This window comes from Canis lupus, chromosome 1 (assembly GCF_048164855.1).
Source record: "Canis lupus baileyi chromosome 1, mCanLup2.hap1, whole genome shotgun sequence".
NCBI classification, from domain to species: Eukaryota; Metazoa; Chordata; class Mammalia; order Carnivora; family Canidae; genus Canis; species Canis lupus.
Window position 1 is genome coordinate 3441904 of NC_132838.1, and position 27712 is coordinate 3469615.

Consider the following 27712-nt stretch of genomic DNA (forward strand, 5'->3'; position numbering starts at 1 on the left):
CGTTTACCATCATATTTTGTATGTGGAGAGTACTGTATTCAGACTTGGGATTATTCTCTCAAGTTAAAGGGAAGTGACTTATTAGTAAACCAAAAATTAAAATCTGTGGTCAAAGCCAAATCCCAGGGATTGCAAGGGATTTTCTTTAAAGATTAATCTGTTTATTTAAGAGAGCCAGCAAATATGGGGTGGGTAGGGAGAAGGAGAGAGAGAGAGAGAGAGAGAGAGAGAGAGAGAGAGAGAGAGTCTCCAGCAGGGAGCCCAATTGTGGGGCTTGATCCCACAACCCATGACCTGAGCTGAAACCAGGAGTCAGATGCTCAACCAGCTGAGCCCCGTAGGTGCCCTGGGATTATAAGGGATTTGGGGTCCTGGAGATGATGACTCCATGTCATGTCAGGTCCTCGCCCCTTGATTCATGTGCATCGGCCCTTAAATCTGCCTCCTTCATTTCTCCTTCATGGATTTTGACAAGGCAGGTTGATGGCAGCAACAGAAGTATCTTTATGTCAGATCAAGCCCTGGTGTAATAACTCAGATGAATGAATCACATGATGAATCTTGACATTCAAGATTCCATGCTTTTCACACAGAGCTAATATTTTCTAAAGTGTTAAGGAATAGAAGCCTCATTTTCGGGCTCTAATGAAGTCTCTTGCAAATTGTTACAGAATGTAAATCGAGAATGAAGACAGGCAGGCAAATTAATATCAAAATCTTGAGAATAATGAAAATAAACAAAGATGAACCTAAATATTTTATGAAATGCCCTCAAAAATCATAAAGTGCTTGAAAAAATAAGTGGCTCTGGCAGCCTTTATGAACACTGCACACAACTCCTGGCATAAAGAAGCAGATATGCTGTGAGCTCCCTTGAGAAACGGAGCAATATTTTACCCCCAATACCCTCCACTGGCCACCACTTGCACCCCTCAAACTCCACCCTTCTACATTCAGATACGGATCCCTGACTGTAAAAATCTGGAGAAGAAATAAGCAAAGCATGAGGGAGACAGCAGTCGTGCGCAATGTGTGACAGGTACGCAGCGGGAGCCCTCGGAGGGAAGGCAGCAGGTAAAAAAGCAGCCTGGGGTTTTCAATCATCAAAATCTTCACACTCAGAGTAAAAAAGCACAAAAATTAGGGTCGAAAATGGTGCATCTGAGCAAATCACAGAGGGAAAAACAAAGAGACATTCAGAACCAGATCGGCAGCCATGGGGATAGACTCAGAAGGAGATGCTCCCACACAATGATGGGGAGCCAGGCCCAATGCATCCAGTGTGCTAGCTGAGCACGTCTCAACTCGCTTGAGTTTGAGTAAAAAGACAAAATGTGGGGCGCCTGGGGGGCTTAGCGGTTGAGCATCTGCCTTCGGCCCAGGGTGTGATCTCAGGGTCCTGGGATCGAATCCCACATCGGGCTCCCTGTGGGGAGCCTGCTTCTCCCTCTGCTTGTGTCTCCGTCTCTCTCTCTGGGTTTTTCATGAATAAATAAATCTTTAAAAAAATGTATAATGTGACTGAGATATTGTCCAAGTAAAACAATCTAGAATAGCCAATCCAGTTTAAATGCCCCATTGAAGATCATCAGACAGGGAGGGGAAGAGGGGGGATCTTGGAAGAGGAAGATTAATAAACACTGACACAGGAAAAATGGAGATAACTCAAGGAGTAGACAAAATTTAGCTTTAATTAATATTCTAAGAGATTCACTAGATTACTACATTCACAAATGACTGAGTATCCTATTAGCTGGAACAATCAAAGGACAAAAAGGCTTTCAACTTCAAAATACATTTATAACCTTTTTAAAAAATTTTAATTAAAATTCAATCTAGTTAACATTTAGTGTATTATTAGTTTCAGGGGTAGACTAGAGATTCATCAGTCTTGTATCACACCCAGTGCTCATCACACCACGTGTCTGTCTCCTTCATGTCCATCCCCCAGTGACCCCATCCCCCTCACCTTCCCCTCCAGCGACCCTCAGTTTATTTTCTAGAGTTACAACTTTTTGAAAGTAGGGTAGAAGAGAGAGGTATTCCAGAGTGAAACGAAGAACAAAAGAATAAGAAGGAAGAGGAAGAAAATAGGAGAGCAAAGACCATGTGAGCCAGTGTGGGACCAGCGGCAGACCTCCGAAGGCAAAATAGAGGTAAGGAGTCCACAGAGAAATAATGAAAGGGCCGTCCAGCACGTCTGGAGAATACCTCAAATGTTCAGATGGAAAGGATCCCTTCGGGGACAAGTAGGAGGGATTTTTAAAGGCTCATCTTTGGAAACATCCTGGAAAATTCTGACCGAAGCAGAGAAATGGCAGCTTCCAAAGAGAAGCAAGGCCACCGTGTAGGACCAAGAATGCTGCTGGCCTTGACCATCGTCAGAGACACCCTGGTTTTGTTTGAACCTGCCTGACACCTAGAGAAATCATCAATCACAGGCAAGGCTGAAATAAAGACACTTACAAATAGGGATTAATTCAGAGACAGTGGCTTTTTTTATAAAACTACTTGACGATGTTATAAACAATGTTATTCAGAAATAAAAGATATGATGCAACACACCGTGTATAAGATCCTGGATGCATTTGAGGATGTGGAAGTTATCCATCAGAGGCACGTTCTCAGGTCAGTGGGAAAGAAAGAGGCAACTAAAACTTCACCAGAAGGATGCCTGGGTGGCTCAGGGGTTGAGCATCTGCCTTCAGCTCAGGGCGTGATCCCGTGGTCCTGGGATCAAGTCCCCCATGGGCTCCCTGCATGGAGTCTGCTTCTCCCTCTGCCTGTGTCTCTGCTTCTCTCTCTCTCTGTGTCTCTCATTAATAAATAAATAAAATCTTTAAATAATAATACTAATAATAAAACCACCAGAAAAAAATTAAAATTCTACCATGGTACAATTTCAAGCAACTGATAGGGAAAAATATTTCTAAAGGGAAAGAATTCATGCGATGTCTACATCCTGAATATTGTCTTTTTAGTATCACAACTACCCTGACCTCTGCCGACAGAGCCAGGCTGGTCGTTCTCCAGAGGGCATGGTCTGCTCAGATGCCCCCAGCAGGTGCCAACAGGGAATTTGGATTCCAAGCACAGAGACCCAGACCCCAGATCTGCACTTCATGGCTGGAGGGACTTTGAGAAAGCTACTGAAACTCTTTTTTCTGTTGCTATTTGGCATTCCACATAAAATACTGTTTCAAATATGCAGTTTTAACGACAATGTTTTTCTTGTGAATATAAATGATGCATTTTTAAATTTCTTGTCTTTTTTTAAAAAAACTTCTTTTTAAAAAACTATCTTTCATAGTTTCTAGACATTTGCCCTTTTTCTCAACTGGCTACATATATAGGACTAAAATAACTTATGAAATGTTGTATTTACTCATACTTAAATATTAATTTTGAAAGGATATTGAATACAAATTCATATGCCATTCTATGTTAGGTCAATAGATGTGATCATTGGGAGGAGGCGGGGCAAGGTGGTGGAGGAGTGGGGTCCTCAACTCACCTGGCCCCACCAGTTTACCTAGACAACTTTCAAAACATCCTGAAAACCTAGGAATTTGACCTGAGATTTAAAGAGAGAACAGCCAGAACGCTACAGAGGGAAAGGTTTTTGTTTCTAACAAGGTAGGAAGGTGAGAAAAAAATAAAATAAAAAAGAATCAAGTGGGGGAGGGTCCCCATGAGGAGCCAGGCTGAGGCCCGAGGGGAGAGGATAGGATGGGAAAGCCCAGCCCCAGAGACACATGAACTCTAAAAATCCGCACTGGATTCTTCCGGACAGGAAGGTGCTTAGCAGGAAAATCCAGCCGAATCTCAGGAGGGGCGGTGGGGCCTCCAGTCTCCCGGGGTCACTCACAGAGGTGGGCACCCGGGGGAGAGCGCCCCACACCGCGGGTGGAGCCATAAAGGGCTGGGGTGCCCGGCGGGGCCTCGGGGAGAAGCTGGGGGTCAGGGGGGACTCTGCGGGGAGGGGGCTGCACCTGCTGCCTTCGGAGGACCTGGCCCAGAGCATGATCCCAGCAGCGCAGGCCCTGGATCCCAGGGCGCCGGGGACACAGCCCAGGATCCTGTGCTCCCTGCGGGACAGGTGGAGGCCATGAGGGCACAGGATGGTGAGGATGCTCCTGCCACCAGGGCTCCCAAGCTGTGCAGAGTGGCGCCCCCCACTCCCGGAGCATCCAGGCCCCTGCGGACTGGGAGCTGCCGTGGTTACTGCAGGACCTGACTCCAGGGCTGGAGAGCTGGCCACTGCCAGTGTCATTGTTCCTCCTGGTGTCACCTGTGCCTGGGAGGCACGGGGCCCTAGGGCACAGAGGCCTCACGGGGTAAACAGCTCCCTGAGCCCCGAACCCAGCAGGGGGGTGGGGCATCTCCTCCAGGTGCACACACCTGAGAGTCAGCACAGCAGGCCCCTCCCCCAGAAGACCAGCTGGAAGGACAGGGGGAGAGCAAGTTCTTGACCGAGCAGCACTGGAAAGCTCCACGGGAAGTCGAGGGATTTACAGTATATAGAACCAGAGGGGACCCCTCCTATTTTTTTTCTTCCATTTTCCAATACAACTCGTTTTTATATCAGACTGTAAATTTCCAATTTTTTTCTCTTTTCCCTCCTTACCTACAATATTTTACCATTTTTTCATTTTTAAGATTCTTCCTTTATTGACTTTCATATTTCTACAATTACAGGTCTTAGATATATTTTCCACTTCTAGATTCCCTTCAATATATTCAATTTAATTTGGGGAGATATACAAGATATGTTTTTTTTGTTTTGTTTTATGTTTTTTGTTTTCTCTGCCTCATTTTGTTCTACAATGTTGGAAGTTAATACCTTCTACAACATGACCAGTATGCACCTACAACCAAGTGGCATACTGTGCTGGTTCATTCTGTGAGATTCCTCATTCCCATTCTGCCCTCCTCTTTTATCTCATTTATTTTTTGGTGGTCAATGTTGCAGCCTTCTACAAGTATTTATATAAATACTTTATGTAAATACTGGTTTATATAAATTTGGGACTGAGTATCTTCTAACATACATAACTAAATACACTCAGAAACAAGAGGAATACCCTCTAGAACCCCTCAGGTAGACTACATTCTCCCTACACAACAACTTTGCCAACATCACCATCTCCCAGTTAACCTCTCCCCCTTCTTTTCTTCTCTCTCTTTTTTTTTTTTTCTTCTTTGGGATTCTTGGTCTTTTATTTTTTACTACTTTGTTTTAAAATTTGTTTTTTACTTTAGTGGTCATTTTGCTTTATTTCATTCTGCTCTTTGTTTTCAATTTCTGGTCTCTGACCTCGACAGAATCATCTAGGGTGAAATTTACTTGGGTCGTGATTGATATTCTTGGCTCAGCCCACTCATACAGCCACTCTGCACTGAGCAAAATTACTAGCAAAAAGAACTTACCATAAAAAAAATCATAAACAGTACTCTCTGCCACAGTTACAGAATTTGGATTACAATTCAATGTCAGAAAGCCTATTCAGAAGCACAATTATAGAGGTACTAGTGGCTCTGGAAAAAAGCATAAAGGAATCAAGAGACTTCATGACTGCAGAATTTAGACCTAATCAGGCAGAAATTAAAAATTACATGAGATGCAATCCAAACTGGAAGTCCTAACAATGAAGGTTAATGAGGTAGAAGAAAGAGTGAGTGACATAGAAGACAAGTTGATGACAAGGAAGGAAGATGAGGAAAAAAAGAGAAAAACAATTAAAAGACCATGAGGAAAGGTTAAGGGAAATAGATTATAGCCTCAGAAGGAAAAATCTACATATCCTTGGGGTTCCAGAGAGCACCAAGAGAGACAGAAGGACAGAAAGCATATTTGAACAAATCATAGCTGAGAACTTCCCTAATATGGGGAGGGAAACAAGCATTCAGATCCAGAAGATAGAGAGGTTCCTCCTCCCAAAATCAATAAAAACCATTCAACACCTTGAAATTTAATAGTGAAACTTGCAAAATCCAAAGATAAAGAGAAAATTCTTAAAGCAGCAAGAGACAAGAGATCCCTAACTTGGAGGGAAATATTAGATTAAAAGCAGACCTCTCCACAGAGACCTGGAAGGCCAGAAAGGGATGGCAGGATATATTCAGGGTAATAAATGAGAAGAACATGCAGCCAAGAATGCTATATCCAGCAAGGCTCTCATTCAGAATAGAAGGAGCAATAAAGAGCTTCCAGAATAGGCAGAAATGGAAAGAATATGTGACCACCAAACCAGCTCTGCAAGAAATATTAAGGGGGACTCTGTAAAAGAAAGAGGAAGCCCAAGGAAATAATCCAAAAAAACCCAGGGACTTAATAGGTATTATGATGACACTAAATTCATATCTTTCAATAGTAACTCTGAATGTAAAAGAGGTAAATGATCCCATCAAAAGATGCAGGGTTTCAGACTGGATAAAAAAGCAAGACCCATCTATTTGCTGTCTACAAGAGACTCATTTGAGACCTAAGGACACCTCCAGCCTGAAAATGAAAGGTTGGAGAACCATTATCATTCAAATGGTCCTCCAAAGAAAGCAGGGGTAGCAATCCTCATATCAGATAAATTACATTTTATCCCAAAGACTGTAGTAAGAGATGAAGAAGGACACTATATCATACTTAAAGGGTCTATCCAACAAGAAGACCTAACAATCATGAAAATTTATGCCCCTAATGTGGGAGCTGCCAAGCATGTCAATCAATTAATAACCAAAGTAAAGACATACTTAGATAATAATACACTAATACTAGGAGACTTCAACATGGCACTTTCTGCAAATGACAAATATTCTAAGCACAACATCACCAAAGAAACAAGAGCTTTAAATGATATGCTGGACCAGATGGATTTCACAGATATATAGAGAACCTTGCATCTGAACACAACTGAATACACATTTTTCTCAAATGCTCATGGAACTTTCTCCAGAATAGACCACATACTGGATCACAAATCAGGTCTCAATTGATACCTAAAGATTGGGATTGTCTCCTGCATATTTTCAGACCACACATGAATTAAAAAGATTCATGGAAACTAATGAAAATGAAGATACAACTGTTCAAAATCTTTGGGATACAGCAAAAGCAGTCCTGAGAGGGAAACACATCGCAATACAAGCATCCCTCAAAAAAGTGGAAAAAACTTAAATGCACAAGTTAATCTCCCACCTACAGGAACTGGAGAAAGAACAGCAAATAAAACCTACATCAAGCAGAAGAAGAGAATTAATAAAGATCTGAGCAGAACTCCATGAAATAGAGACCAGAAGAACTGTAGAACAGATCAACAAAACCAGGAGTTGGTTTTGAAAGAATTAATAAGATAGATAAACCATTAGCCAGTCTTATTAAAAACAAAAAAGACTCAAATTAATAAAACCATGAATGAAAGAGGAGAGATCACAACCAATACCAAGGAAATGCAAATGATTTTAAAAACATTTTATTAGCAGTTATACGCCAATAAATTAGGCACTCTAGAAGAAATGGGTGCATTTCTGGAAAACCACAAATTACCAAAACTGGAACAGGAAGAAATAGAAAACCTGGACAAGCCAATAACTAGGGAGGACATTGAAGCAGTCATCAAAAATCTCCCAAGACACAAAAGTCCAGAGCCAGATGGCTTCCCAGGGGAATTCTATCAAACGTTTAAAAAAGAAACAATACCTATTCTACTAAAGCTGTTCTGAAAGATAGAAAAGGACAGAATACTTCCAAACTCGTTCTATGAGGCCAGCATCATCTTAATTCCAAACCAGACAATGACTCCCCCAAAAAGGAGAATTATAGACCAATATACCTGATGAACACAGATGCAAAAATTCTCAAAAAGATACTAGCCAATAGGATCCAACAGTACATTAAGAAGATTATTCACCATGATCAAGTGGGATTTATCCCCGGGATGCAAGATTGGTTCAACACTCGTAAAACAATCAACATGATAGATCACATCAACAAGAGAAAAAAACAAGAACCATATGATCCTCTCAATACATGCAGAGAAAGCATTTGACAAAATGCAGCATCCATTCCTGATCAAAATTCTTCAGAGTGTAGGGATAGAGGGAACATTCCTCAGTGTCTTAAAAGCCATCTACAAAAAGCCCACAGCAAATATCATCCTCAATGCAGAAACACCGAGAGCATTTCTGCTAAGGTCAGGAACAAGACAGAGATGTCCACTCTCACCACTGCTATTCAACATAGTACTAGAATTCCTAGCCTCAGCAATCAGACAACAAAAAGACATTAAAGGCATTCAAATTGGCAAAGAAGAAGTCAAACTCTCCCTTTTCGCAGATGACATGATACTGTACCTAGAAAACCCAAAAGACTTCATCTCAAGATTGCTAGAACTCATACAGCAATTCAGCAACATGGCAAGATACAAAATCAATGCCCAGAAATCAGTGGCATTTCTGTACACTAACAATGAAACTGAAGAAAGAGAAATTAAGGAGTGAATCCTATTAACAATTGCACCCAAAAGCATAAGAGACCTAGGAATAAATCTAACCAAAGAAGTAAAGGATCTATACCCTAAAAACTACAGAATGCTTCTGAAAGAAATCGAGGAAGACACAAAGAGATGGAGAAATATTCCATGCTCATGGATTGGCAGAATTAATATTGTGAAAATGTCTATGCTACCCAGGGCAATTTACACGTTCAATGGAATCCTTATCAAAATACCATGGACTTTCTTCAGAGAGTTGGAATACATTATCTTAAGATTTGTGTGAAATCAGAAAAGACCCTGAATAGCCAGGGGAATATTGAAAAAGAAATCCAGAGCCAGGGACATCACAATGCCAGATTTCAGGTTGTACTACAAAGCTGTGATCATCAAGACAGTGTGGTACTGTCACAAAAAGAAACACATAGATCAATGGAACAGAATAGAGAGCCCAGAAATGAGCCCTCAACTTTATGGTCAACTAATATTCGACAAAACAGGAAAGACTATCCACTGGAAAAAAGGACAGTCTCTTCAATAAATGTTGCTGGGAAAATTGGACAGTCACTGGACCATTCTCTTACACCATACACAAAGATAAACTCAAAATGGATGAAAGAGCTACATGTGAGACAAGAATCCATCCAAATTTTAGAGAAAAACACAGGCAACACCCTTTTTGAACTTGGCCACAGCAACTTCTTGCAAGATACATCTATGAAGGCAAGGGAAACAAAAGCAAAAATGAACTACTGTGATTTAATCAAGATAAAAAACTTCTGCACAGCGAAAGAAGCAGTCAACAAAGCTAAAAGACAACCTACAGAATGGGAGAAGACATTTTCAAATGACATATCAGATCCCTATCAAACAGTATCCAAGATCTATAAAGAAGATCTAGTATCCAAGATCTATAAAGAACTTATTAAACTCAACTGCAAAGAAACAATCAATCCATCATGAAATGGGCCAAAGATATGAAAAGAAATTTCACCAAAGAAGACATAGACATGGCCAACAAGCACATTAGAAAATGCTCCATATCACTTGCCATAAGGGAAATGCAAATCAAAACCACAATGAGATACCACCTCACACCAGTGACAATGGTGAAAATTAACAAGACAGGAAACAATAAATAATGGACAGGATGTGGAGAAAGGGGAACCCTCTTGCACTGTTGGAGGGAATGTGAACTGGTGCAGCCACTCTGGAAAACTGTGTGGAGGTTCCTCAAAGAGTTAAAAATGGAGCTACCCTAGGACCCAGCAATTGTACTACTGGGGATTTACCCCAAAGATACAGATGCAGTGAAACTCTGGGACACCTGCACCCCAATGTTTATAGCAGCAATGTCCACAAGAGCCAAAATGTTGAAGGAGCCTCAGTGCCCATCAAAAAATGAATGGATAAAGAAGATGCGGTCTATATATACAATGGAATATTACTCAGCCATTAGAAAGGATGAATACCCACCATTTGTTTCAAGTGGATGGAACGAGAGAGTATGATACTAAGTGAAGTAAGTCAATCAGAGAAGGACAAACATTATATGGTTTCATTCATTCGGGGAATATAAAAAATAGTGAAAGAGATTAAAGGGGAAAGGAGAGAAAATGAGTGGGAAATATCAGTGAGGGTGACAAACCATGAGAGACTCCTAACTCTGGGAAATGAACAAGGGGTAGTGGAAAGCGAGGTGGGTGGGGAGGTGGGGTGACTGGGTGACGGGCACTCAGGGGGGCGCTTGATGGGATGAGCACTGGGTGTTATAGTATATGTTGGCAAATCGAACTCCAGTAAAAAAATACACAAAAAAATAAATTTGATCAATGGGCACAGACCAAGAATACTGAGGAGAAAATGAAATAATCTGGGTCCATAGACCACTAAGGCATAAATGGGGTCTGTCAAGATGCCAAGGAACCCCCCTCTTTTTTTAACTCTTTCAAAATAAAGGGAATAACAAAACTTCCTAAAATATTTCTACTGAACAAAGGTAAGCAATAATGGCATCTGAACAATAAAACAGTCACTGAAATAATCTGAGTGCCATTAATGGAGTATGCCATTAACAGAATATGGCAAGAAAATAAATAAATAACTAAACAATGTTGGAAAGGACAACAAAATAGGTTTTGCCCACATGGGATGATCCTAAACATCAAGAGGAAAAAACTAATAGTTTTTAAACCCAGGGTTCAGTAAATTAAGTAGTTCAATATAGGATCAACATAGAAAAGTATTAATTTTCCTCTAAACTAATGAAAGAAGGTAGATTTCTTTGCATACACAAACCATACAGACATGCTGTATAAATGGACCTGAGACAACAATGAAAATCCAATATTTTACCTACTCCATAGTAATCTTCCTCAAGTTAATCCAGAACTCAATACACCTTCCCTGAAAATTTCATGGCACTCGCTGAAGGGTGGTAGGGAACTTGACAAAATGGTTCTGTACTTCACATGGAAGAGGAAGTCGTAAAAACTTCACATTTTCTGAAATGAATCAATCATCGTGGAAACACCAAAATTCAAGAGTGGTTTGCTCCCTTTCAGCAATCATTCCCACAGAAACAAAGACACGTCAGGGGACTCAGATAACAGGTGCTCATGCTGTATTTGGCCAGAGTAAGAAAATCGGAGATTATCTGCTGCCTATCTAAATTGTGTTAATAAATTAATAAATAAGTTGATAAATTAACTCTGATACACTGCTCCTTACGCTTCACCCACTCACCGAAATAAACACTGTCTGTGGGGCATCGTGAGAATACTAAGATGTGGAGTCTCGGTCTCCGCTAATAGGGAAGAACAGCGAGAGACACTTGGAGATGAAAGAACTTACAATGTGTACAGCCCTGATCACATTTCTCGAAAACATTTCCTGTGTGAGCTACATTTGTATGTAATAGTCAAGAGTAGAAGAATCCACCCAACTTCTGAGGAGCAAAAAGATAATGACATCTTCTGCTTTGTACTTGATGTATTTTACGTTATTCCATCTTATTAACCGAGTGAACGTTTTGTAGGGGTTTTTTTGATGATAAAAAGGGAATTCGCAATTATCTGGTGATTTTTTAAAATGTTTCTTTCCATAAATAGAATCATTTGCTGCTCATTGAAGTGTCTGTAGCTTAGTAACTTTTATCTCTGGCAACTTTTCTCTTTTCTATCTGGCAAACAGTGTTTATTACTTGGTGACTTGTCTCTCTGACAAACAAGTCTAACTTCCATGGAGAGGATGCCTGCCTGCACCTGCAGCCGGCTGCGGGAAAGCCAGCAGAGGGTAAAGCTGATTTTCCAGCAATGCCCTTGTTCTACCCTGGAGCACTGAGTGGAGACCGGCGGTGCCGCCAAGCATGGTTCTAGAACGCCCTCTTGAGTTCTTTCTGAAGAAATCTCTGGAGACCCACAAGGCACTCTGGCTGGTGCTCAGGAGGATGTCCCTAAAATCCTAAAGCCGCCATTAAGAACTGAAAAAATCTAATCTGCTGTAAAATACTTAAGTAAGTAATCAGGAAAGGTCGTTCACGTAATCTTAACATTACCTGAGTGAGAAGCTTGTTTGTGGAAGAAATGATGCTTCTTTGACCGGCTAACGACAGAAATCAGGCCACAAAGTACAGGTTCACCTGCCGAGACCTAATAGTCCACTTGTGCTGCCAGGACCGTGAAGACAGTGCCTACAGATTTGTTTTACTTTCTCTTTCATGTCCTCCTTGGTGTTTAACTGTTAAAATTCATCTTGTTTTATTCTTGGGAGCTGAAAAAAAATTTAGGAAACTGAAAAAAGATGAAATAAATACAAACTGAACAATAACTGGTCATTTTACTAACATATTTCTTATCAAATATTACAAACTCTGAAAATTGGTGATTTATTTATGCCATCAAGTCACTTAAAAGATATCAAGTTGTGAGGTTGCTACGAGAAGTAATGTCAGACCACCTGGAAGTGGCTGTTTCTAACATCACCATCCATGACCTGGTGACCTCATCTTGCTTCTACATAGAAGCGTCCTGCTGTGTGGACAGGAGTCACTGTTCCGCCCAGAGACCTAGGATGGTTTGGCCTGTACATGGCAGGTAACAGCTTGATAAGTTTCCCATGTATTTATCCTCTGAGAATTCAGTGACCCCCTAGCCTCTACCACTGATGCTCATACCTCGAAATGCTCTGGACGCCCCCCTTTCACTGCGGCCCTTTCTCGGGGGGGGGGGGGCGGTGACTGTGGCCTCTGTCACCCTGAGATCTCACTTCTCCCCTCCATGCCTGGGCACCCCGGGCAGCATCTCCCTCAGGCTGCAGAGGTCAGCGGGCACGGACTCCTCCAGGAGGCTGCCCTGTGCCAGTGCACTTCCTCACGTGTCCAGGGAGTGGGGTTGGGGGGCAGTAGGACAGACTGTTCATGATAGATCCACCCCTGCAGCCCTGCAGCCCAACTCTTCGGGCTGCCTTCTCAGCAGCAGTTCTCAAACTGTGTGTCCCTGGGCCGATGGTGTCACCATTATCCAGGAACTTGGTTGAGATGCAGATTCTCAGGCCTCACCCCAGACCTACTGTGTCAGGAACTCTGGAGAAACGTGCGGTTTCCTGACACCTTCTGGTGATCCTAGAGACCACCGGTGTGCAACACTCTGGAATTCTGTGCTCACTGGCTCTGTCTTTGCTGAGGATGATCCCTAGCCAAGCCAGCTGCTAGCACATTCCCAGCTCCCCAGCCAACAAAATAACCCACACCCACCAGTGACCCATGTCAAAAGTCAGGCTCAAGATGTTGTCGTTCTGTGGTTTGGGGCTGATTCCCCCCTGGTACCCAGTTGTAAGCATGTCTTGGGTTCCTGTCACTACAGATTGAGAGACACTAAGTTGCTATCTTCTTGAGCTGGAGTGCCGCTCCTCCAAGAAAATCCTGCTTGTGTTTGCATGTCTGGAGGAAGTAAACATCATGGGGGGGGGGGGGTATGTCCTGGAGTCACAGTCAGTTACAGGAGGGGACGCTGCCGCAGGTGCAGCCACCAGAAAGCTTTCAGGCAGGTGGCTGCTCCAGACGGGAGAGAGTGGCTGCCTCCCAGCACAGAGGAGGCTCAAAGAGCTCAGCATCACCAATCTGGTGTCACTTCCTTTTTTTTTTTTAATAAGATTTTATTTATTTATTCATGAGAGACACAGAGAGAGGCAGAGACACAGAGAGAGAAGCAGGCTTCCTGCAGGGAGCCCAGTGTGGACTCGATCCAAGGACCCCAGGATCATGCCCTGGGCCATAGGCAGATGCTCAACCGCTGAGCCACCCAGGAAGGCATCTGGTGTCACCCCCTGGTGGCTCAGAGACACCCCCAAGCCCAGTCGTTCCTTGCCTTAGCACAGGAAACGAGCCAAGGCAGGATGTTCATGCTGTAGTCGCACAATTGCAACCAGGTGCGCAGGCCTCCCCCAGCTCTCGTTCCTCTGTCACCTCAGGATGGGGAGGAATTGCCCATGCTGTGGAATCCCCAGCGAGGTTTTCTGACTGCCCATTACCTCCAGGGCAACCAGAAAGGTCAGCCACCTCTAAGGTCTGCACAGGGTGCTGCTGTCATTGTAGCAACCGTTGGTGGGGCCCTCCGATCCCCAGCCCGTCTCTCTGTGCTGGTGGTCATGTCAGGACACTGTGAGTGATAAGCTATAGTCAGGCCCCCCATGGCATGAAGCAGCTTGTATCATTCCCTGTGCTCAGGCCCCTGGCTGCCATCCCGGCCCTTCTCACTGAGGTACTTGTGCTCACCTGGCTTCCACTGAGCAGGGACCGTGACGCCGGGCTCAATCCCAGGACCCCAGGATCATGACCTGAGCCTTCAGCTCAGCCACTCAGGCACCACTTTATTTTTAATAAATCATGGCCTTTCTGCAATTTTTCTCCTTATTAAAAACCTAAGGCCGAACTCTGTGTCATTCAGATCTAACAAAAACAGGATCTGTGTTAAGTGGCTCACAGTCTCCTGTTCCATCATCAAAGACCTTTGGTTGAAAAGTCCTCTGAAAACAATCGTTGGCAGGTGGAAGGTTGAGGTTTACCAGAAGATGTGAAATTGTAAAACATAGAGAAGTGCTTCTCAGACCTGAGGACCCCCAGAGGGCCTGTAGACACATAGCTGGCTGGTCCCGCCTCCCCACCGCAGGAGTCCTGATTCAACAGTGGGGAGCAGGGGCCCCAAGTGTGCGTTTTTAGCTTGCTCTCAGGCCGAACACACTGGGGCTGCTGTCCAGAGATCACACTGATCCTTGGGCTTTTTATCTCATTTCTCTTCCGGAGTGTTCATCTCTTGTCTCTGCTTCCTACTCTTCTGTGTCTGGATGTGGCTTACACAATCAGACTGGTCTGTTAAACCCAACTACCACAGAATATTCATAAGAAGGAGCACTGACCCATTAATGGCTAATTCTGTTATAAGTTTCTAAGTATGACTCCCTGACTCTAAGATTTTCCCAAGTGTCAGGTGTAGAGGCCCAAATTCCCAATGTTGTGCTGGGAGAGGTCAAAACATAAGACTTAATTGCTGTGGAGTTGTTAGTACCTCCTGCTTGGTGTTTCCAGCATCAAACACACAAGCCCAGCACAAGTTCCTCTAGTACCACAGTGTCATTTGCTAGACGTAGATAGACACAGCCATATCTCTGCCCAGCCAGCACCAACCCCCTATTAGAGAACCAGAACTTCCACTAACATTGCCACTTCCGGACACACTAACACTCAATGCAAATTCTGTTTTGCCTCCTTTGAGGTGAGCAAATCATAACCAGAAAATAGTTCCTCCTCTGACAAATTAAGATGTTTCTTTCTCCAGGTTTTGCCTTCAATTAATTTTTGTCTAAAATTAATAAATTGTGGTGTTGGCCTGGTTGCTAAATAATTGCATGGTGATGCTAAATTCCCAGGCCAGAAGTAGCTCTCAACCGCTGACCGTCCCAGGAAGACCAATCATCCAGCTTTCCCTCTGAGTCCCCTAGAACCTTCCCATTTGGCTTAATCAAGGACACAGATGGAAATTTCATCTGATATTCTGTTATAGATAGTCCATGATAAATTTTCCCAAATGATACACATGGTTTGACTGAGGGGAAATGTGATGTGAAAATCATTTTCAAAGAAATTCAGTTTCCTTACTCCCAAATATGCCTCTAACCTTCTTCTCTTGCTTCCAATCTTATCCCTTCTCCTGTCTAATTGCTCTCCTGAGGTCAGAGTGATTTTCCTAAAAGAAAAATTGTATAATTAAAATATACCATGCTCTTTTGCATTTAACCCTCTTGCCCTAAGGATGAAGCTCAAATCTCCTACCGAAAGTCACTAATCCAGACAATCTCCATCTTGTCTTCAGACTGTATCCTTAGCATCCCCCAGACACACCCCCTGTACGATTATTCCAACTGTCTTAACTTACCCAGACTTTCTGAGGCTCAGGGCGTGTATGGACTGTTGCCTTGCTCATCGGCAGTGGGCCTTCAGATCTCAATGCATGAGACAGGACTCTCCATGTGCGCTCTCAGCCTGCTGTGGGCTAAGTGCCCACATCCAATTGTCCTGAGCCACTGTCGGGGAGGAAGAAGTTTCTCTCCACCCTCTTAGGGTTCCTGGCTGGTCTGGAAAGTCAGCTGACATAGACAGTTTAACGGGAGAAAAGTAGACACACTGGTTCCATGTGACATGGGAGCTGTCATAAGGAGATGAAAACCAGAAGAGACGGTGAGCCGAGTGCTATGATGCTGAGTGTGAGGAAGAGCGGGGGGTGTGGCAGGACAGACAGGTGGGGAGCAGGAGGTGAGTGCTCCAGGCTGGGAGAGACAGCATGGCCTGCCTGTGAGGATCCTTCTCAGGTCCCTGTAGCTTTGGAGATAAGGAAGTTTCTGCCTTCTGGGTCCAGTGAGGTGCCTCTCAGGAGGGTTCTATGACCTACTTCAGGGAAAGGGGTGACCTTCCTACTTCTGTCAGGCCTTAAACTCCTTCAGCTTAAAATACTCAATGCACCACGGCACCATATTTGGAGTAGTGTGTCTTGAACCCCAAGACTATCTCTACCTCTTCTCTCAAAGCAACTGTCACACTGGATTTCCCAGGTATTTGTTGGAACACTCCTCTGTATTTGGAAGAGATGATTTCTAACTTACTTACCAATGTATTTCCAGGGCTGAACAGAATGTCTGATACTTGTTAAGTGTATGCTGGCTGGCTGGCTGGCTGGCTGGCTGGATGGATGGATGGATGAATGAAATCCCAGTAAAGGAAGAATTTCTGAATGCTAAGGATAGCACACAGACCCCCTGCTGGGCCTATTATAAATGACTATGGAAAGGCCACTTCTGAACCACTATATTGAATTCTAATGACTAACTTTCTAAAAGCTGGGTGCTTGTTTGGAAAAATCTAATTTTCCCTTTTCCAGTCTTATTTTCTTGAGTAAATTCCTCAGAATCAGAGAAGGGAAGAGATAAAACTTTCATTCTCTGAGCTGAATTTTGCGCATTTTCTAAAATGTCTGAAGTCGCGATCCCTAATGAGAAGGAAGTGAGTATATCTACTTTGCGCAATCCCTAATGAGAAGGAAGTGAGTGTATCTACTTATTCACTTGGTTTTACTGGAGAAGTTGCCAGCAGTTTCTGAGCAAGTCACCCGGAAACCTATCTCTGTTCCATGGGCAGTCTTCCTAAATTCCCCCCCTCTCCTGGCTCACACAAAACTGACCACCTCTGTAAGACACACAGAAGGAAAGACCACAGTCCCTCGCTTGGGGGAACAGGACTTGTGCCCTAGATAGTCCCTCGAGAGCCAGACTGCCCTCATGCTGGGGCATGGGCTTTGTGGCTGGGATGTTGTGCTCCAGGGACACTGCTAAGGAGTCCTCTGACTCGTACAAATGTAAATAGAGTCAAGTCAATAACCACTGGCTCAAGGAAAGGAAATAACAGGTTTCCTGGGGCCCTCCCAACACCACTTATTATGCAAAGCCAGTAGCTGGGAAACGGTAGGAGGGCTGTATAGAAGAGAGGTAATCAAGAAATGTATCCCCCCCCCTTTTTAATACCAGGTTGTTGGGAACAATTACATATAGCAAAATTCATCCTTGTGAAGTCCACAGATTTGTGAGCTTTGAGAAAGCAATGCAGTTGTGAAAATGCCCCCCCACAATTAAGATACAGACCATTCCCACCACCCCAAAATATTCCCTCCCATCCCAGTATGGCTAATCATTCCCACCACTTGTGGCTTTTCACAAGCCCTATCTGATTCCATTCAAACAGTCTTGTGTTTCCAGAGTATCATATAGATGGACTCCTACAATATATAACCTTGAGTCTAGCCTCCTTTACTTGTCACCACTATTCTGAGATCCATCCATGTTGATGCATGTTCAAAAGTTCACACATTTTCATTGCTGGGTGGCATCTCATTGGGTAAATGACTTACAGGTTCTTTACACAAAGGTTGGTGGACCGTTTGTTGGGATACTCCAGTTTGGTTGTATTGTGAATAAAGCTACTGTAGACAACATAGAAATCTTTGTGTGAACACATGTTCTCATTTATCTTCATACCTAGGGGTTGTACTGTAGGTTGGGTGGTAAGCATACAGTTGTTTAGAAGTTACCCCACACATGCGCCACAGTGACTGTCCCATTCTGCACCCCCACCAGCCGTAGATGAGGGTTCCAGTTGCTCTACATCCTCACCAGCATTTTGTATTATCAGTTTATGTTTTTTAAATGTTTAAGTCATTCTCACTGATCAGTGTCTTGGGCAATATTGTTCCTTTTGATGTCTTTATTTCATTTCAAAAACACCACTACAGAATTCCTACAATTTCAAGTCCTAAGAAAAAAAAAATTAGCTTTCTGTAAACCCTTTAAAAACATTATGTTTGGACAGAAGTTAAGATGACACTAATATTTGTAGAATTTACTTCTTTCCCTTTCTAAGAGCAAATAGCTAGCTAGCTTTAAGCCAGTGAACTGAAAATAATAAGTAGAAAAACAGTATCAAGGGCATAGCTAACTCACAAGCTGTATAAAGAGCTGACTCTACCTAACTGAACTTAGAAATCTTAATGAGATTCTCTTGCAAATACATATGAGATGATCTCAATTTTTAATATCTCAAGATAATTTAACTCTCAAAATTGTCATAACTTGTGCTTTAATAGGGGAAAATGGAAATTAAGTCTGTAAGGTTATAAGGTTGTGGAAGAAAAAGATGAAATGAATAGTGGATGAGGCCAAGCAGGGGGGACCCTGGGGCAGGGAGGATGGAGAAGCATCGAACAGCCATTCCCCTCTCCCAGGCATTAGAGAACAGTGTAAATGTCTGCATTCTGGAATCAGATGAACCAGATCTATCTGTGTATTTTTTCAACACACACTGAACCTCACCAAGTTTTGGTTTCCTCATCTGTAAACTGGTGGTGAGAGTAGCACAGAGATCATAGTTATAAGAAGTCAATAAGCAAACCTGTCAAATGTTCAGCAAATAGGGACCAGGTGGGGTGGATGGTGACAGTAATGACCTACTGTAAGGTGTGGGCAACAGTGGAGACTCATCGGTGAACAGGTAAACCCTAGAGGAGAATCTGGTAGTATTAACCTGTCTAGTCCTCCACCAATTCATTTATGGGAAAAGAAAGTAAATTACGTACTAGAAAAGAACATATTTCAGCCCATAAGAGAAGCCCAATGTAAAAAATCAAATGTAAACTTGGAATTGGACAGATCACTGTGCACACAGCCTGCCTCCACTATGAGAAAAGTGAACAAGGACTGAAAAATATCATATTCCATTATGAAAAGACCTCACTTTGAGGATGAGTAAAGAAAAAAGTGTTCATCTGTTCATTCAGAGACTAATTTACATAATGGCATATGGATCCACACCAACTCTCTAGAAAACTCAACAAGATCCATTTTGTTAACCTAGTTGGATAAGCAATTTTACTTAGAATTTTTTTATTGGAGTTCAATTTGCCAACAAATAGCATAACACCCAGTGCTCATCCTGCCAAGTGCCTCCCTCAGTGCCCATCACCCAGTCACCCCAACCCCCTGCCTATCTCCCTTTCCACTACCCCTTGTTCATTTCCCAGAGTTAGGTGTCATTCATGTTTTGTCACCCTCACTGATATTTTTCACTCATTTTCTCTCCTTTCCCCTTTACTCCCTTTCACTATTTTTATATTCCCCAAATCAATGAGACCATATAATGTTTGTCCTTCTCTGATTGACTTATTGCACTCAGCATAATACACTCCAGTTCCATCCACTTAGAATTTTATCTTACAGATACATGGGCATGTCTACACAGTTAGAAAGGTGTATGTAGGGACGTCTGGGTGGCTCAGTGGTTGAGTGTCTGCCTTTGGCTAAGGATGTGATCCTGGTGTCCTGAGATCGAGTCCCACATCAGGCTCCCTGCAGGGAGCCTGCTTCTTCCTCTGCCTGTGTCTCTGCCTCTCTCCGTGTATCTCTCATGAATAAATAAATAAAATCTTTATTAAAAAAAAAGAAAGGCGTATGTATGTATAATCACTCTGGCCGTAAGACTATAAGCAATGTATTATCTATGAGAAATGGATCAAGTTAAAATTGAATACATTCAGTACAGTTCAAGTCATACTCAACAGCAACAGAAAAAAATGAAGAAGCTTTTTATGTTGTGATAGATTAACATCTTCAATATATTGTTAAGTGAAAATGACACAGGTTCATTGAATTCCAACAGGGGAGCCAATATAATTCAATAGGGAAAGAAGGGTCTTTCAACAAGCAGTGCTGTATCAACTACAAAAGGATAAAGCTGGACCCTTACTTCACATCATATCCAAAAGTTAACTCAAAATGGCACAAAGACCTAACAATAGGAACTAAAACTATACAGCTCTTAGAAGAAAACACGGGCATAAATCTGGATGATTTTCTAGCAGCCAATGGTTTCTTCAGTTTAACACCAAAAGCACAAACAACCAAAGAAAAAACAGATAAATTAGACTTCTTCATAATTAAAAAACATTGGTGCTTTAAAAAACAACATCAGGGGATCCCTGGGTGGCTCAGAGGTTTGGTGCCTGCCTTCGGCCCGGGGCGTGGTCCTGGGGTCCCGGGATCAAGTCCCGCGTCGGGCTCCCTGCGTGGAACCTGTTTCTCCCTCTGCCTGTGCCTCTGCCTCTCTGTCTCTTGTGAATAAATAAATAAAATCTTAAAAAAAAAAAAAAAAGACAACACCAAGGAAGCTTAAATACAATCATTAGACAACACTTCTCCCAGGAGAATGGAGGGGAAATGCTTGCAAATTGTGTATCTGATGAAGGCTTGTGTCCAGATTATATAAAGAACTCTTAACAGTGAAAAGACAGTTCAATTAAAAGGTAGCAAAAGATCTAAATAGATACTTCCCCCAAAGAAAATACAGAAATAGCCAATTAGCTCCAAAAGTTAAACAGTGAGCGTTCACATAACCAGCAATTCTACTTCTAGGTATACACCCAAAGAACTGAAAACTCCACAAAAAAACTTGTACATGAACATGCATGCCAGCCTTATTCAAAATACCCCCCAAAAAATAAACAAGTGTCTACTGACTAATGGATAAATAAAATGGAATATTATTTGGCCATAAAAGAACTAAGTACTGATTCGTCCCACAACATGGATAGACCTCGAGAGCATTATTCTGATTCCGTTTATATAAAGTGTTTACAGTATGCAAATCCATTGAGGTAGAAAGCAGATAAATGGCTGCAAGGGTCAGGGCGAGGGGTGCAGTATTTCTTTCCAGCGTGCTGAAAATGTTCTGGAACTACACGGTAGTGATGGTTGCACAGTTGTATGAATAAACTACTGAACTATAATCTTTAAGTGGCTAAATTTTATGACATGTCCATTATACTTTCAATAAAGCTGTTATTTTTCAATGATTGCATAGGAAATAGTAGTTTAAAGATATTTTGAATATGTTAAAACCATAATAATGAAGAAATATAATCAGATTTTATGACACAGAGAATGTAAATGAGCCAAAAATCCATCCTTCGTTATCGAGGAGTTTACAGATACTGTCTTTTGCCAAGAGTAAACACATAGATGTATAAATAGGTTCTCTAGAGGGACAGAGCATCTTCCCATAGAACTGAAGACAGGAACAGTTCTAAGCTACAGCCTCTGGATCATAGCAGGTTCACGGGGAGGCTCTTTGTCTTCAGCTTTGTTATACTATCTCATCTGTTAATGAGTGAATACTGTAGTTATTTTAACCAAATATTTTTAATTATGATAGATTAGAGTTACAATAATGGCTTGGTTCCAAGAAATAGGTTAAGAAACCAAGTTGCAGAAGAGAACACATAATATGACTCCTGGGCTGCTGTTGTTGTTTTTTAAAGGAGACACCGGAAATTCTTGCACAGATACCCTTGTACGTGAGTGGAAGGTGTCCATATGTGTGCAAAATGACCGGCAGGAATCAGCTGGTCCTGGCACCCACAGGCCAGTGAATCTTGCAGAGACAGGAGACTTCCACTTCCCTATTTGTGCTTCCAGACTTTTCTCCACAATGACTGTGCTCACTCTGTGATATCTTAATGTTTATATAGGCCATGGAAACCACTCTTTTTTTTAAGTGTTTTTAAAATTTAGTCTGGTTTTCTATTGCCTTACTAAGACTAATCTTATTAGTCTTAGTAGTTTGAAAATAGCCGAAGGGCAGATAATTCAATCTTTGGAAGGTCAGTTATACGTGACAAGAGAAAGGAAGGCAGCGGAGTTATTCTTTTAAGACAGAGGAAAAAAAAAACAAAAACAGAACAACCTTCTTGCTTTGACCTAAATTAAACTTGTGGAGACTTTGGCAACTTTTCTCATGGTCTCCTCTCCCCTGCAGAAAAATGCACAAAGAACTTGAAAAAAAAAACAAACACTGAAGAACAGGGAACATATCATCCAAGTAGAGCAAAACACTTAGCCAGAGGATTAATGAGCTGAGTCCAACCAAAGAGCCAGAAGCAGAGGAAAATACAGTCCCCAAGGGGGGGAAAAAAGCACACAGACAAGACAGAAAAGCTATAAAAAGAAATAGAAAGAAGAGTCAACTTTGTGCAGATTCCTACACAGATTGTAAAGGCTGAAAGAAAGACTTTTTTTCCTATTTGATTTCTGATATATGGAAGATGTAACATACCCAGCTAAGGTTCGATTGTTTAAAGCATGAATTTCTCAGAAAAAAAAATGAAAGGACTTGGAAATGTATAATGTATATAACTAGTTTCTAGTGTCTGGCTCAATGGAATAGTTCAGATTGATTAACTGTCTTTCTGTCACCACTTGATGGCAACAAAGTTAATCCCCAAGGGCGGCATGGGGACCTGGGGCCCTGATGCCAGCAGCGTGGATATGGATGGCCCTGCTTTGTGGACCGAGACCCATTTCGGCAGAAATTCACAAGAACAGGGAAGTTATTTCAGACCCTCCAAAGTGACGCATAGATAGGTCTTTGCTTTCTGAAAGATGGAGCAATATCTTTTGGCATTCTCAGGAAGGAAGGAAGAAAATATTGCTGGCGTTCAGAAAAAATTTTAATTTGTCTAGCTACAGTAATTGGATTTTTATTCACAAGCACTATGTAGAGAATCACAATAGAATGCACTCAAATTAGATTAAAATGATATCTTTGAAATGTGATTTGCAGAATTACTTTGTAATACACAATATTCCCCTGGCCTAATGTTAAGTGGATTTTGGATGATATGTCTCAGAGCAATTTTCCATTTGAAATTTTTAATTCCTATCCTCCCCTTCCAGTCTGCATTTGGGCATGTCGCACGGGACATTTCTCCCCTCTCCTTAGTTTTTGCATGGGGTTTTCAATGAAGCGCAGAATCTAGAAGGAGTAGCTCTGGCAAAGCAAGCAGTGATCGCCTGCTAGACCAGCGCTCTGGATGGTCCACCTCTATCGAAGGGTCCTCGACCCCAGGGATTCATCTTTGTAAAAAACTTGCATTAGGGCTCCCAGAGAAGCACCTGGGAGGGTGTTACACATGTTGATAGAGATATTTACTGTAAGGTGAGGCCCACACCACCTATCATGAGGGTGAGATCTGGTGTCTGTCACCTGCAGGCTGGACCCCCAAGAAAGCCAAGGGCCATGTGATGTCCTGAGAGTGGGAGGCCGGGGGCAGGAGAGGGTCTACATCCCAGCTCAGCAGTTAGGCACAGTGAATCCAGCCTTCCTCTGCCTTTTTATCTGTTCCGTTGGCCAGAGAGGATATGACCTGTGCACATGGGGGGCAGGAGGACCATGGGCTTTACCCTGAGCCTGATCTCACATGTCAACCCCTTCCAGAAACACTCTCACACACATACCCAGGAATAACATGTAGCCAGATGTCTAGGCCCATGGGGCCACACCAGGATGACGTATAAATTTCATCATCACGACGAGTTTCCACTCCTTAGACCGTGCAATAAAGTACAAGTACGGAAAGTGCACAACCTTGTTCAAAATTACACAAATGAGTACCTCTGTGTATTGAATATTGAAGCTGATTTTTAAGTGTGATTTTTTTTTAAGATTTCATTTGAAAAAAAAAGAAAAGAAAAAAAGATTTCATTTGAGAGAGAGAGAGAGAAAGAGAGAAAGCAGGTGGGTAGGAGGAGGGGCAGAGGGAGAAGCAGACTCCCCGCTGAGCAGAGAGCCCCACACAGGACTTGATCCCAGGACCTGGGATCACGACTTGAGCCGAAGGCAGACGCTTTACCGACAGAGCCACCATTTCGCGTGATTTCTGATGTATTCCACGGTAAGTCCCAGGCTACCCCAAACAGAGACCAACTTGCAATTATCCCACAGGCAGGGCCGGATGGACAGCCTGAGCTCAGAGCATCATCCTGTGCTGCCCACACTGCCATCAGGAGTGATGGGGCTGCAGTCCGCAGCGTTAGAATGAGATGCCATGGAGAGGCTGCTGAATGGTCGGTAATTACCCACAGTTTATTTTCCTATTTAGCAATCTCAAAACACAGAGCATAAATAATTAGTAAATAATTAGTGCAACAGGCTCCTGAATACCCATACATCGTCTACTCCATGTAGGCATGTTAGGATGAATTCTCCAGTTATGCATGCACTTGGTAACTTCCGAGTGCTGAACTTGTAGGAAAACCATCTATTGGTTTCCTCTCCCAAATACTGGGTGAGCATCTACTCTGGGCAGGCCCGGCGGCCTTGACACTGCGGACACCGCATGGACCGTCAGAGAAGACCATCCACGGAGGTTAGATGTTCTGGTTCACGGGAGGCTCCTTGGGCGCTAGACCTTGGTCACTCAACATAACGCTGTGCAGGGGTAGATGCCTCACATCCTCCATGACCCGATGCAGCGGCAACCAGACCCGCAAAGGCAGCGAGTGCTTGGAATGTGCCCAGAGTGAGGGAGAACTGAATCTCTAATTTTGTTTTAATTTTTCTTGATTTAAAATAACCAACTGTGGCTGGTAGCTTCCCTACCGGACCAGGTGGAGGGGCCTGCCACACAGCAGCTCCCTGCGTGTTACTGGAACAAAGCAGGAGGTTCCCTGCCCTCCTGGGCCTGCCCTTGTAACACAGGGACACCTGGGGCTCAGTCAAATGATGATAAAGTAAGTCTCTGATTTCAGATTATAACCTGGCCTTTGAAAGGTGCACAGTGAAAAGAAGGAATAGGACCAAAGGCCTGGAGTCCCAGGGCGCGGTCTCTGAGGAGTGACCTTGGATCAATCAGAGCAGAGGGGGCCATACAGAGGCAGAGAAAGAAGGAAAAAGGGAGGGAGCCGGGAAATGGGGGCGAGCAGGTGGGGGGCACTGTTGGGGTGCACGGGGAGGGCGAGCAGGTGGGCGGCAGCAATGTGGAGGTGCACGGGGAGGGCGAGCAGGTCAGGGTGGGGGCAGTGCTGTAGGGGTTGCATGGAGAGGGCGGGCAGTCGGGGGGCAGCACTGTTGGGGTGTCCTCTGTACCATAATAGCGCCTACGCCCCCATGGAGCGTGCTGGGCCCAGAAGGTCCTCCGAGGGACGCGTTCTCTAAAACTCATCCGTCTCCAGATGTGGAATCTCAGCTGGAAGGGGAGGAGCAGAGGCGGGAGGACCAGGTGGGAGGAGCCCAGACCTGCAGGCTGCTCGGTTGCGGCGCGGAGGGCACAGCCGGAGAAGGCCGCGCATTCGCAGGGATGGGGGGGCCTGCCCAGCACCTGCCGAGGGGACCAGCTGCCCCGTGTCCCTCCGCGTCCCCGCGAGGCCTGGCACACGGGCTGGGGTCACCCTGGTGCGTCGCGGTGTCCACGCGCATCTCCATGCCCACGTCAGACCGCAGCTGTGAGGACGCTGCTTCCGTCAGGGGTTCCTTCGCCCGTGTTCACCGAGTGACAACCAGATGCCCCGCACCGCCTCCCGCAGCCGGCTGAGCCCGGAGCAGGGCGGGCGGCCCCCCAGTGTGCATGTGTGCGCCTGTGGGTGACGCAGGCACGGTGCCCACCTCCCCCCACCCCCCGCGTGAGCAGGGCCGGGCTGGTGGGGCACCTGGGGTGGGGGACGATGGCTCAGGCCGGCTCCGCAGCCACACCTGCCTGTGCCGCCCCCGCCTCGGCGACCTCCTCCCCCACCTGCTCCTGAGCGGTCAGTCCAGGGTTGTGCGAACCGTGGGGGCCCAGCAAGGCAGGACCCGTGTCTCTCGGGCAGGCTGGAAGCTCCGACTGCTACTGGCCTCCGCCCGCCCCATCCTGAGCACCCTCTTGGCTCCCCTGCTCACCATGTCCATTTGGTTCAGATGGAGAAGGACTGTCACCCCGTCCAAGGCAGGAGGTTCACAGAGAAGGTCCCTGCAGGAGGAGGGGGACAGGAACAGGGAGGTGGAGGGAGCCGGCTTTTGAGAAGTGGGAAGGAGGACACCTGTGCCTCTGAGCAATGCTTGGCACCTGGGGGCCCAGCATGTGAACCACCAGGTGCTGAGCGGCCGGGTCCACGCCAGCAGCCTGGGGCCAGTCTCGCCCAGCAGGCACAGGTGAAACACCCCCGGCCCCTGGACCCTTTCTTCCTTGTGCAGTAAGCTCTGAGTCGGTGATTCTGTGGTGGGAATAGATGGCATTCAGAAACAACACTTACAGGTTTGAGAGTGCCAACAAACGACTTCCATTTGGGGAAGGCACCTCCTGGACAAGCAAAGGAAAATTCAGTTTAACAGGTTAGAAACAGATTTGCGTTGCGCAATCAGAAGAAATTCTCTTGGGAGCACACACACAGGGACTTGGCCGGGCTGCCAGGTGCACCTGACACGGGCTGTCTTCCACCTCCACTCTCGCTCCTCTCTGCTGTTGTCAGCCACAGGGGAGCAGGCCCCTCCAGTCTTACTTTGGGAGAATAAACACATTTCTGTCTTTTCTTTTCAGAAATTTGCCCAAACTAATAAAAAGGAAATAAACTCAAACTCCACCTTTAGCAGAACCAGAGACACATCTATTCTTACAAATCCCAAAACATGAAAACAGAAGACAGGCGTGGAAGTGGGAAGAGACTCGGGTGGGTCGGGAGGACTGCACAGCCACAGGCAGGTGCCCCAGAAAGCCTCAGAGTTTGGGGTGTGATTGGTCGCTGGCCGGGACTCAGGTCCCCCCCAATGCCCCACACACTCACCAGCTATCCCTCTCACACTTCCCAAAGGGCAAAGAGTAGGTCCCAGTAGGGTCAGGCAGAGAAGAAATGCAGTGAGCAGTAGAGTAACACGGTAGGGATGCCGTAAGGGATCTCTGTGTGCCATGTTGGGGTCTTAGGAAACACCTAGTTGGGAAGAGTTAATGATTATTTCTTAGCCACCCTTCATGCACGGACAGCCCCTTGCCCGACAAAGAATTATCCGGCCCAAAATATCAAAAAATGCCCCTGTTGAGATGCTCTGGTTTAAGCCTATAAATTTTCCAGCCAATTCCCTGATACATGGGCTACACAGCAAGAAATAGAAAAGGAACAAAAGGCAAAGGGAAGCATGACTAGCCAGTTCCCATGGACACTACGTATTTTTGTCTGTTTCTGAATCCTATTAAAGGCAAAGGCTAACGTGGCATGACTAATCGCCGTGAACTCCTTGCTTTTATGCATGAGTAATATCCAAAATCCGGAACAACTTAATAAGCTGAACACAAGGTTTTCCCTGCCAATATAGACTTCGAGCTTAAAAA

The 27712-nt window shown here is 44.2% G+C and overlaps 1 long non-coding RNA gene across 7 annotated transcripts in view; it reads right to left on the bottom strand.

Moving 5' to 3' along the window:
* LOC140629512 (uncharacterized) overlaps positions 1-26671 on the bottom strand; it is a 46866-nt gene extending 20195 nt beyond the window's left edge. For 6 of the 7 annotated variants that reach the window (XR_012027497.1, XR_012027483.1, XR_012027390.1 and 3 more), the window contains exons 1-3: positions 26290-26403; positions 15917-16186; positions 12043-12257 (exon numbers count right to left, since the gene is read on the bottom strand). This is a non-coding gene — a long non-coding RNA (uncharacterized lncRNA). Of the gene's footprint in view, positions 1-12042; positions 12258-15916; positions 16187-26289; positions 26404-26642 lie in introns of those variants that run through there. The other variant, XR_012027436.1, reaches the window with a different exon arrangement.
* Positions 26672-27712: the final 1041 nt, after the last annotated feature.